General features: G+C 40.1%; 1 protein-coding gene across 2 annotated transcripts in view; it reads left to right on the top strand.

Moving 5' to 3' along the window:
* The window catches only part of TULP4 (TUB like protein 4), a 244,597-nt gene that overhangs the window by 47,286 nt on the left and 183,609 nt on the right, over window positions 1-13,702 (top strand). Inside the window, exon 2 of one of the 2 annotated variants that reach the window (XM_072141033.1) lies at window positions 5,012-5,102. The exons of the other annotated variant lie outside the window; for it this stretch is intronic. The gene's annotated coding sequence lies outside the window, so the exon portion shown is untranslated. The remainder of the gene's footprint in view (window positions 1-5,011; window positions 5,103-13,702) is intronic. 2 annotated transcript variants of the gene reach the window in all.

The raw sequence follows: 13,702 nt of genomic DNA, 5'->3' as shown, positions 1-13,702 counted from the left end.
ACTGTGCTCTGTATATTGTAGTCGTCGTTGGTGGTACAGTTGCGCCTTATTCTCTTGAACTGGCCAAAGGGTATGTTTGTTTTCCATTTTTTGAAATGGTAACTTGTGAAGTCTAAATCTGTTGATAGCAACAGATTTAAAGTAGGTTTTAGTATGGATTTTATGGTCAACATGAAAGAACATAACATCAAGGAATTCGGCAAAAGTAGGTACGATATTGGATGTAAATTCAAGACCCCACTCGTTGGTGTTTAGATCATTAATGAAGTCTAAAGCCTCCTTCTCACTCCCTTTCCAGATTATAAAAATATTGTCTATATAGCGCTTATAGACAACGCAATTGCCGTAAGATGAGTGTGTGAAGATGTTCAGTTCTTCGAAGAGACCCACATACAAATTTGCGTAACTGGGGGCAAATTTGCTCCCCATCGCTGTACCTCTTTTTTGAATAAAAATCTGGTCACAAAAAGAGAAATATGCAAAAATAGAAATAGTTGGGGCTACTCAGCAAACACTTCCCACCTGCAGATGATTTCTAAAAGCTGTGCTGTTGGGTAGTTTAGAGCAGAGGTCTCCAACCTTTTTTGCACCAGGGACCGGCTTTAAGCTAGACCAGTTTTCCATGGCCCGGTGGGGGCGGGGCTTTGGTCATATGGGGTGGGGTTATGGAGGGGTGGAGCTTATAATATAAGATATCAGGGAGTGTCCGGACCAGATCCATCATATTGGTTTGGTGTAAAAATAAAGCAATGCAAAATGCATACAGCATATCGCCATGTAGTATAAAATGCATACAGCGTATCGCCATGTAGTATAAAATGCTTACAGCGTATGGCCATGTAGTATAAAATGCTTACAGCGTATGGCCATGTAGTATAAAATGCATACAGCGTATCGCCATGTAGTATAAAATGCATACAGCGTATCGCCATGTAGTATAAAATGCATACAGCGTATCGCCATGTAGTATAAAATGCATACAGCGTATTGCCATGTAGTATAAAATGCATACAGCGTATTGCCATGTAGTATAAAATGCATACACCGTATCGCCATGTAGTATAAAATGCATACACCGTATCGCCATGTAGTATGGAGAGGTGGAGCTTATAATATAAGATATCAGGGAGTGTCCGGACCAGATCCATCATATTGGTTTGGTGTAAAAATAAAGCAATGCAAAATGCATACAGCGTATCGCCATGTAGTATAAAATGCATACAGCGTATCGCCATGTAGTATAAAATGCATACAGCGTCTCGCCATGTAGTATAAAATGCATACAGCGTATCGCCATGTAGTATGGAGAGGTGGAGCTTATAATATAAGATATCAGGGAGTGTCCGGACCAGATCCATCATATTGGTTTGGTGTAAAAATAAAGCAATGCAAAATGCATACAGCGTATCGCCGTGTAGTATAAAATGCATACAGCGTATCGCCATGTAGTATAAAATGCATACAGCGTATCGCCATGTAGTATAAAATGCATACAGCGTATCGCCATGTAGTATAAAATGCATACAGCGTATCGCCATGCAGTATAAAATGCGTACAGCGTATCGCCATGCAGTATAAAATGCGTACAGCGTATCGCCATGTAGTATAAAATGCATACAGCGTATCACCATGTAGTATAAAATGCATACAGAATACCGCCATGTAGTATAAAATGCATACAGCGTATCGCCATGTAATATAAAATGCATACAGCGTATCGCCATGCAGTATAAAATGCATACAGCGTATCGCCATGCAGTATAAAATGCGTACAGCGTATCGCCATGCAGTATAAAATGCGTACAGCGTATCGCCATGTAGTATAAAATGCATACAGCGTATCACCATGTAGTATAAAATGCATACAGAATACCGCCATGTAGTATAAAATGCATACAGCGTCCCCCCATGTAGTATAAAATGCATACAGTGTCCCCCTATGTAGTATAAAATGCATACAGCGTCCCCCCATGTAGTATAAAATGCATACAGCGTCCCCCCATGTAGTATAAAATGCATACAGCGTCCCCCCATGTAGTATAATATGCATACAGCGTCCCCCCATGTAGTATAATATGCATACAGCGTCCCCCCATGTAGTATAAAATGCATACAGCGTATCGCCATGTAGTATAAAATGCATACAGCGTATCGCCATGTAGTATGAAATGCATACAGCATATCGCCATGTAGTATAAAATTCATACAGCGTATTGCCATGTAGTACAAAATAGAAGCTCTGATAAATATCACAAATACTACATATACATACAGCATATATACACACATATACAAACAGTATATACAGCATATGCACACACTGCACATACATACTTACATATATATATATATATATATATATACACACACACCATATACAGAATATACATAAACACTCATACAGCATATGCACTTATACACACATACACATATACACACACATATACATACACGAACACATAAATATATACATGCACAGATAAAGTTACATTACCTTTTTTTTATGGTCCTGACAGGTATGCGGGGAGCCGCAGCATGGTGCCGGCCAACTGGCATACAGACAGGAGCCCGGTGCCAGGTGGTCGGCAGGCGGAAGATCGGTGCATGCTGGCCAGGCACTTGAGAGCTCGTCGTGCCGGTCTGCAGGCGGTCGCATGGTCATGGCTGACAGCGGGCGGTAGCTCGGTGCCTGGGAGCGGGCAGCTTGGTTTCGGCAGGCAGGGACCAGAGCGCGGGCGGGAGAATGATGGTGGCCGGAGCGCGTGCAAACGGGACCTCGGTTCCGGGGAGCCGGCGGGAACTCGGCGCTTTCCGGCCGGCAGAAGGGGCAGGCGACAGCTCAGTGCCGGCTGGCGCAGGGAGCCTCTTGCCGGCTGGGGCGCGGGCCGGAGGGCAGGTGGGAATAGGATGCGGGCCGGCTGGCGGGAGCACGGTGCCGCCCCCTCGTACAGCGGGACCTCTGGTTTAGAGTATCACTAAACAAGAAAAAATTGAAAATTCCAAAAAGTATCCAAAGCACCAGCATTCAGCACATCCTATTGGAGCTATACACAATATGAGGAAAGATATGTCTAAAATACTGTATATTTAATATAAATCATAAAAACATAAACAAGACCAGTATATGTAGCTACATACAAATGATAAGTTAATTACACAATCCACAATAAATGGTATAAGATATTGCTTATGAGATCTTATTCCGTTGTAAGTAACTGTTCACATTCCAACCATCAAAAATTCTAAGTGCTTTTAAAAGTCACATAGCATAAAATAAACAACATTCTCCACTTGTTGCACTAATAATGTTTTCAAGTAATTTGCACTCTGGATAATATATTCACACTTGTAGTGTAACGTTCTTGTAAGCAGTGTCGTAACACTTTTTTTGACTTTTTGAAAAAATGTTGTAGTGTGCAATCTGCACTTTCAACAGATAAATTGCAACCTTGTGTTGTAAAGAACGTCCTGTGTAGTTTCCCAGTAGAGTTAAGCGCTGTGGTAGGAACAGAATGATATTCACACAATACTTTGTTGTTGAGATATGGTGCAATATGTTGTTGTATGTAGTTGGTGTATCAAACACCACAAGATCAATGATACATTCTCATATTGTATGTATGTATGCAACATATTTCTTTTAGTTGCAACAATGAAAAATGGAGATGAAATGTGGTAACGTTACTCACGGCCCCTGCTAAGCACTTTGTGTAAACGTGTATCTCCTTCGGCTTTGTCTCTGCTTGACTGCGCATGTGTGGAGGCCAATTGAATGGTTACGGAGCTCCGTTTCTTACAACATGCGGTTTCTGTTGAGAGTAATTCCAACTCATCAGCTCTCCCGGTTTGCTTTGGAGATCACGCTGTGTTTCCTCTTTTCAAAGAGATTTCCTTTTCTATGAAACACAGGTGCTGTGAGTGGGGAGTAAAATGAATAAAAGCGGATTCAATGGAGACGTGCACTTGCTGCCAAACGCATTTCGGAGGTTCTACCTCCTTCCTCAATGGCTAACCTTCCTTGTGTGTCCCCGTCTCTTTTATGCTTATTTCCTATAGAAAACAGGAACTAGATTGGGTAAGATCAAAAAATGGAAAACAGGAACTGGATTCAGTAGGATCAAAAAGTGTACTGGATTTCTCCATTTAGAATGGTCTCCATTGATACATTTCTCATATGTTTATATTGCACATAGTTCTGAAATGGTTATGAGGTGCTCTACTGTGTGTCAGATATTATACACCAAGAACTAAATATTCTTTGTATATATGTATATATAAAACAGTCACATATTGAATATTAAATACACATTATGCACATGAGTGTAATGAAAATGGACATGTATTTCTGTCTATTACATTGAAATATAGGAATATACCGAGACAAAATAGATAGAATAAAATGAATCAAAAGAAAATGCTGAATTTCCGCTGCATGGATGGAACTAAAATTCTGGGGATGTCATTACCAGACAAGCCTCCCGTAGTGTACACCAAAGCACAAAATCTGAACAACAGATTAGCCTGGAGAAAGCGCCGAGTGGCGCGAAACGGCCCGTCGGCTCAGCGGCACTGCGTGCCTCCCTGTATTTTACCCTGCACCAATAAAAGAAGACTTTTTCACCACCGGTGAGTGCCATCTCATCCTTTCTTTCTATTTATCGGACTTTTGCTATTTTGAGATTGAGCACCACCACGGAATAGTCATCTGCCTGCATATACACCCCCTGTCCACTCCACTGCGTTGTGCTACCTGGACTAGGTGTCTGCGCGGTGCCCGCGCTTCCTTCTACCGTTTTCTAAATCTGAACAACAAAGTGGCCCCTACAGTTAAGAACAAATTTAGTAAGGTCATCTGGTAATGACATTCCCAGAATTTTATCCTTCTTTAATAAATACCAATGTTTTTTTAAAACCTTTTCTGTACTTCGGTAATCTGCATTGAATGGTAATACAATATTGGTTTCTGTTCTTGTTTTTATATTGACTTCTACCTCTTTTTCTTCAAAAAAAGGTTTTCCTCTCCAAAGATTTGACTTTTACCAAAGCTGAGTCCAAAAGGTGTTCTGGATAAAGAACAAATTTAGTAAGGTCGAATGGACCGGGTAAGTAAATTTGCCCCAATGTGTGTAAAATCCACTAGTAATAATTTTGAAGTAGAAATTAAAGAATTTTTAACTTGTAACACAAAAGGCACTATCTACATTTTGGAGTGTCAGTGCCGGTTACAATATATAGGATGAACCTACAGACCTTTGAAAGAAAGAGTTGGGGAACACATTAGAAATATTAGAGCAGGCTTTGTCAACCACTCTTTGTCCTTACACTATTCAAAATTTCACAATAAAGACCCAAGATCTTTGAAATTTTGTGCATTACACACAGTTGCAAGAGATTGGCGGGGAGGGAACTATATCGCCAAAATGTCTAGAGCAGAGTCATTTTTGAGTTTCAAACCATTATTCTGAGGGGTCTGAAAGCAGAAATGGAGTTATTTGGCTTTTTGTAAATTTTTGTAAACGTTTTTTTATAAACTTTTTAGAAACTTGTTTTTGCGGGCTTTCTGCTATCTGGGGGGTTCTGACTGGGGATATGCATCCGGCTGTTACTCAGCACACATGCCCCCACTTAGTTCCATCCATGCAGCGGAAATTCAGCATTTTCTTTTGATTCATTTTGTTTATCAATTTATTCTATCTATTTTGTCTCGGTATATTCCTATATTTCAATGTGATAGACACAAATGCATGTCCATTTTCATTACACTCACGTTCATAATGTGTATTTAATATTCAATATGTGACTGTTTTATATATACAAAGAATATTTAGTTCTTGGTGTATAATATCTGACACACAGCAGAGCACCTCATAACCATTTCAGAACTATGTGCAATATAAACATATGAGAAATGTATCAATGGAGACCATTCTAAATGGAGAAATCCAGTACACTTTTTGATCCTACTGAATCCAGTTCCTGTTTTCCATTTTTTGATCTTACCCAATCTAGTTCCTGTTTTCTATAGGAAATAAGCATAAAAGAGACGGGGACACACAAGGAAGGTTAGCCATTGAAGAAGGAGGGCGAACCTCCGAAACGCGTTTGGCAGCAAGTGCACGTCTCCATTGAATCCGCTTTTATTCATTTTACTCCCCACGCACAGCACCTGTGTTTCATAGAAAAGGAAATCTCTTTGAAAAGAGGAAACACAGCGTGATGTCCAAAGCAAACCGGGAGAGCTGATGAGTTGGAATTACTCTCAACAGAAACCGCATGTTGTAAGAAACGGAGCTCCGTAACCATTCAATTGGCCTCCACACATGCGCAGTCAAGCAGAGACAAAGCCGAAGGAGATACACGTTTACACAAAGTGCTTAGCAGGGGCCGTGAGTAACGTTACCACATTTCATCTCCATTTTTCATTGTTGCAACTAAAAGAAATATGTTGCATACATACATACAATATGAGAATGTATCATTGATCTTGTGGTGTTTGATACACCAACTACATACAACAACATATTGCACCATATCTCAACAACAAAGTATTGTGTGAATATCATTCTGTTCCTACCACAGCGCTTAACTCTACTGGGAGACTACACAGGACGTTCTTTACAACACAAGGTTGCAATTTATCTGTTGAAAGTGCAGATTGCACACTACAACATTTTTTCAAAAAGTCAAAAAAAGTGTTATGACACTGCTTACAAGAACGTTACACAACAAGTGTGAATATATTATCCAGAGTGCAAATTACTTGAAAACATTATTAGTGCAACAAGTGGAGAATGTTGTTTATTTTATGCTATGTGACTTTTAAAAACACTTTGAATTTTTGATGGTAGGAATGTGAACAGTTACTTACAACGGAATAAGATCTCATAAGCAATATCTTATACCATTTATTGTGGATTGTGTAATTAACTTATCATTTGTATGTAGCTACATATACTGGTCTTGTTTATGTTTTTATGATTTATATTAAAGATAAAGTATTTTAGACATATCTTTCCTCATATTGTATATAGCTTCAATAGGATGTGCTGAATGCTGGTGCTTTGGATACTTTTTGGATTTTACAAAAAGAGAAATTGTGATTGAGAATAAATGAAATTGCCCTCAAGATGAAGTTGCTCTGCGTACTAGACATGTTGGAGTCTCGAGCGAGGAATTGCGAGGTGCCATGTATACCAAGGTCATGGGGTATTATAGTGTATAGCAGTGATGGCGAACCTTTAAGAGACCGAGTGCCCAAACTGCAAACCAAAGCCAACGTTTCTATTGCAAGGTGCCAACACAGCAATTTAGCCCAATAGTGCCACAATACCACTATACAAGAGACAAATAACACTTTGACATCATGACGCCACCATTACAACCACATAAATAGCATAATTCTGGTTATAAAGACCACTACAGAAAGGCCAACATTACCAATAATAACACTATACTAGAAGCTAATATAGTGATGACTACTGTATTACTGCCATCAGTGTGGAATATTACCGCCATATACTGATTATCATTACCCCCATACAGTGACAGCAGTCCTGAGTAGAGGCAGGGACTGGGGGACTATAAGTTAGTCTGCTTATGGACCAAATATTGCCATCTTAACCCCTTTTTTGTTTTTGCATTTTCATTTTTCACTACTCACTTTCAAAAATTTAACTTTATTTTTTCCATGTAAAGAGCTTTGTGAGGGTTTGTTTTCTGCATAATGCAGTGAAATTGGTGCCATTTTTTGTGCCATTTTCTTGTGGGCTTGGATTTTACTGCTTTCACTGTTCACCACAAATGAAATGTCTCATATATTCTTTAGGTGGGTGCGATCACGGGGAAACTAAATTTATAAAGGTTTTATAATATTTTCATACATTTACAAAAATGAAACCACCTGTACAAAAAAAAATTATTTATTTTGCCATTTTTGGCGCTAACCTTTTCATACTTCAGTGTACGGAGCTGTGTGTAGTGTAATTATTTCCGAGGTGACCTGATGTTTTTAATGCTACCATTTTGAGGACCGTACAGACTTTTGATCAGTTTTTATTACATGCTGCAAAATGGCTAAAAAGTGACATTTTGATCCAATTTGGCAGGGAGGTGGTGAAAGGTGTGGGCACATGTGGATTTGGGATCACACGTATGACAGCTGTCTGTGGCCACATATATACTTGCCTCATCACATGCACCGTGCGGCCAGTGATGCAGCATAGCACCCGGCCACATTGTGCATGCGCTGCCTGCAGTGGAGCTATGCTGGCTTCATTGGCCGCCTGATGCAAGTGATGAGCGCTTCAGACACAGACCAGTATATATGTGGCAACAGACAGCAGTCATACAGGGGGATTTGGGACACTAAATCACAGTTACCTATAGTTGGTTTAGTGTCCCAAAGCCACCTGACAGAACCTTTGAAGGCATTTGCAGCTCTAACACTGAACTGCTGATGTGCAAACCACACACATCAGCCCCAGCAGCTCCTGACCTCTTATCATCTTCTGATGCTGCAGGCTTCCTTCTGTGGACTCTCACTCCTCATACTGCTGTACTTGTCTTCCCGGGCTGAAGAGGAGGAGGGGCGGGCATTGATCGGCTGCTACTGTCTCACTAAGGCATCACTAGTGAGAGCAGAGCCGATCAGCTTCAGGATGCAGTGGCTGCCGGAGCTCCGACTTTGATAAGAATGGGGAGATGGTACGCGTGCCTGCAGTGTGGGCTCTGCGTGCCCTCTTTGGCACGCGTGCCATAGGTTCGCCACCACTGGTGTATAGGGAGGAAATGTCCATGGTGATAAAGAGATAGGAGTCTACCCAGGGGACTGGAAGGATGTGCCTGATGAAATCCGAAGTGTCTAGGGTAAAGGAATCCAGATTCTTAACGTATTTTTGTAAAAACAAATCTACATAGTGGGACAAGTTGGCCGTGAGGGAGTTAATCCCAGAGATAATCGGGCGTCCGGGTGGATTGCTGGTATTGTTATGAACCTTAGGCAAATAGTAAAAAGTTGCCGTTGCTGGTTAACCTATGAACAGCATCCACTATACCATAAACTGAACAATAGACTAAATCTTGATAAAGAATCTTTTGAGAAAGATATTCTTAATAAAAAAAACGGGAAAACTTGAGAGAGACCGCATTGACTAGAATTCTAACAATATAAAATTCTGGACAAAAAGTAGCAAAACTAACCCGAATAGTAATAGATTTACCAATACCTACACTACACCCCCCCCCTGGTGGGGCTCACCCTCCCCGAAACTAACCCTTTTCCTGTATGGCCAATAATCAGACTGCAAAAAAGTGGCCCATCAAAACACACAATAAAACACACCATAAAAATTCTCCACTTACCACCACCACATATGGGCGTACCTTTGTTACCTCGAAAAAAACATCCATAGGCCCTGCCCCACCAGTTAGGAAAAATCAGTCCACCAGACCCAAGACTTTCACCACCAGACTCGCGTCAACAGCCCAGCCACACAACCCTCCATCTAATTGTTCGTTTGACTTCGAATTGCCTAAACCCACTCTGCCCTCTGGCAAATATACAGAACCCAATGCATCCATTCTCACTGTACATGACAGTAGTCTGACATCCGACAGTCCACAAGAGGAGGCTCTATTTTTTTACCCCGCGAGTGACCTCTCTCAATAGAGGGATCCCTATTGACCGATCACAAGATTCTCCCTCCACCAATGAGTCAAGTTCTTCTTTTTTTAGTGTTAAAGAAGTGTTAAAGAAGACTCCCACATTTCACTATACACCGAATCTCAATATAAGAGAAACGGTACACATGGCAGCCCCTCTAGGCATAAAAAGAAAAAAACTCACAAGAGAGGAAGTAGAGGAGGCAAACGCAGATCTCTGCATTCCATCCTCAGAAGAAGAATCGCTGATAGAGACACCAAAACTCAAGATACTAAAGTAAACTCCGGTTTGGATATTGCCATTCCCCCAGCACCATCCCCCTAGCATCCGATGACATTGAGAAAGCCAGCTTTGTAAACCTAGTAAAAATCTTCAATCTCTTGAATTATGTTCTGAATTAAATTGAGACTAAAACTCTAGAGAAGGGCCTTTCATTTTGTCCCTCGTCCACTTCAGACGATTTTGAATTTTTCGTGGATTTGAATAGATTTATACGGAAATTAACCTTAAAAAGACACTTCAATATGGTAAATCCCAACAAAGACACTATTGAAGATCACACTACCACCACCAAATATCCTATACTCAACCCCACATCCATTATACCTACAGATTTGAAACCGAGGTCCACCTTCTAACCCACACATCATAAAGGTAACTACATAGAAACACTCTATATGCTAGTTTCTTCTGATTTTAAGGACCTTAAGTCTAGCACACAGAATTAAAATACTCACAGAAACAATCTAACAATTAAAGAAAGGAAGGCCCTTAAGGATCTATCCTCCAACAATGAGGACAGTATCAAGCCCGCTGATAAGGGGGGTGGGATTGTTCTCCTAAATAAATCTGACTATATCAAAGAATCCTTTTGTCTCCTGTCCGATACCTTTTATTCAAAGCTAGAAAAGAACCCCACACACCAGTTTAAGTTACAACTATACACACTTCTAGACGAGGGCTTCAAACTAGGGGTCCTTTCCAAAAAGGAGCTTCAGTATCTCAAAATAGAAGAACCAGCAACGGCAACTTTTTACTATTTGCCTAAGGCTCATAAAAATGCCAGCAATCCACCCGGACTCCCGATTATCTCTGGGATTAACTCCCTCACGGGCAACTTGTCGAACTACGTAGATTTGTTTTTCCAAAAATACGTTAAGAATCTGGATTCCTTTACCCTAGACACTTCGGATTTGATCAGGCATATCCTTCCAGTCCCCTCGGTAGACTCCTATCTCTTTATCACCATGGACATTTCCTCCCTATACACTTTAATTCCCCATGACCTTGGTATACATGCCACCTCGCAATTCTTCTCTCGAGACTCCAACATGTCTAGTATGCATCATCTTGAAGTTGCCCCCAGTTACGCAAATTTGTATGTGGGTCTCTTCGAAGAACTGAACATCTTCACACACTCATCCTACGGCAATTGCGTTGTCTATAAGCGCTATAGAGACAATATTTTTATAATCTGGAAAGGGAGTGAGAAGGAGGCTTTAGACTTCATTAATGATCTAAACACCAACGAGTGGGGTCTGGAATTTACATCCAATATCGTACCTAATTTTGCCGAATTCCTTGATGTTACGGTCTTTCATGTTGACCATAAAAATTCATACTAAAACCTACTTTAAATCTGTTGATAGCAACAGTTACTTAGACTTCACAAGTAACCATTTCAAAAAATGGAAAACAAACATACCCTTTGGCCAGTTCAAGAGAATAAGGCGCAACTGTACCACCAACGACGACTACAATATACAGAGCACAGTTCTACGAGATAGGTTCAAAGTCAAAGGCTACCCACCTCCCCTTATCTCCTCTGCTTGCGCCAAGGCAGGTGCCCTAAGTCAAGAGGAATGCCTTTAAACCAAGCCAACTTTATTACCACCTACTCCAATGATGGTAGTAAAATCAAGCACATCCTCAAGAAGCATTGGAATTTATTGCTCCATGACCTATACCTTAAAAACAGTATCTCATCCAACCCCACCATCACTTTCAGACGACCACTCACATTAAAGAACATCTTGGCACCAAGCCGGCTACACACCTCCAAAAAAAACAAACCAGACCTATCATTCTTTCCGAGAGTTCTAGGCCGTTTCAAATGTGGTCATAATCTTTGCAAATGTTGCGAAACCATTTGCCACAGAAGGTCCGTTTTTCAATCCAATACCACTGGAGAGATGTTTGAGATCAAAAGTTTTCTTAATTGTAGCTCTAGCTTTATAATCTACTTGATTGAATGTACCTGTAAATTACAATACATAGGCCGCACGATTCAACCATTGAGAGATTGCATGAACAAACATCGTAGTAACATCACTAACGGTTTTCTTCTCCATAGTGTATCGAGGAATGCGGTCCTCCATCATAAACAAAATTATAAAGAATTCAGTATAACACCCATTGAGCATATAATTCCCTCTACCCCCCAACCTTTTAATTATTTAAAGAAACGTGAAATGTACTGGATATATAAACTACAGTGCCTCATGCCAGCTGGTCTTAACAAATCCCTCGAAAATATCTTTTAACTACACCCCCCCACCCCTTCCCCTCTTGAGAATCAGATATTTACTCAGGGCCGGTTCTAGACAAAGTGGGGCCCTGGGCAAAACTAAAAGTGGGGCCCCAAAATAAAACTATTTTATGACCAGTCACAGTCAGTAAGAGTCTCCCTTTAGTATGGTAAAACAAACTGTAATATGGGAGAATTTTATAGGAGATAGATAAATGATAGGGAGATTTATGGGCAGCATGGTGGCTCCGTGATTAGCACTACAGCCTTGCAGCGCTGGTCAACATCTGCAAAGATTTTGTATGTTCTCTCTGTGTCTGCGTGGGTTTCCCCGGGTCCTCCGGTTTCCTCCCACACTCCAAAAATTTACTGGTAGGTTGATTAGACTGTGAGGCCCATTGGGGAGAGGGACCGATATTTTCTGAAAGCAGACACTTGCCCCATTTTCAAAATTGCATCAAAGATTTTATAGACATAGGCGCCTTCATGCAATTTTGATTCAAATTGAAACAATTTATTAAAATTACTTAAAATTTGACTTTGATGGCAAAACATTTGATCCAAACAGAAAATGTTTACCTTCACATCTCCTAAATGTAATACATGGACATTTGTAGAGTTCACAAATGTGCCCTATTGATATGTTCACATAAATAAATCCACATAATATCACTAAAACTGAAATATCTAGATATCTGCTTTTCAGCTAGACATTTTTAGACAGTCACAACCTGCAAAATATAGCAATAAAACAGAATAAAAAGTAAAGGCGCCATAAAACATAAATAAAACTGAAAGCAGACAACCAGGCGATGCATTTGGCAATTAACATTCAAAATTTCCTCTAAAATATGAACAAATCCAGATACTTATATAAAGAAAATCTACTTTCCTAAAACAGTAAGATGTGAGGGGATCATACAGACCCCACACCAATATATTCATCAAAATATGCACCAAAGGGAACTGCAGAAAATTCACACAGATGTATTATTGCCTTTTCCTTAGACAATGGTAACCCAAATAAATAACTATATATCCATAAACCTCTCTAATGAGATAATAAAAGTAACTTTTAGATGTACACCATTGTATTAGCTGCACAATAACAGAACCCTCCGCGCTTCATAAGAATGAGAGTGAGAACGTCATAACATAGGTGTAAATAATGGAGGATGATGGGAAATAAAAACTTTATTCCAGGACATGTGTGTGTTTTTGGTGTTACATATAACTTTATGGACATGTTCTGGTCGCGGTGTAGTCACATTAGGCGAAGAAGATTGAATGTACATCGTATCAGTTAATTTTCCCAACAAAAAATAACTATCACAAAATAAAAGGGAATAAGAGAAAAAGGGCCACATTTATCACTTTTGTGCACCTAAGTGTAGGAGTTGCGCCTAAATTCTGGCGCACTGTTTTCCAGAATTATCACAAGCTACAACCATCTGAGCTAAGTTAATTTCCTGCTTCTTATTAATCACTTTACTTTAACACAGTTTAGGTGCAAT

Source organism: Engystomops pustulosus, chromosome 3 (genome assembly GCF_040894005.1).
Source record: "Engystomops pustulosus chromosome 3, aEngPut4.maternal, whole genome shotgun sequence".
Taxonomy (NCBI): domain Eukaryota; kingdom Metazoa; phylum Chordata; class Amphibia; order Anura; family Leptodactylidae; genus Engystomops; species Engystomops pustulosus.
The sequence above is the reverse complement of the archived record's forward strand: the minus strand, read 5'-3'. Positions and strand labels throughout refer to the sequence as shown.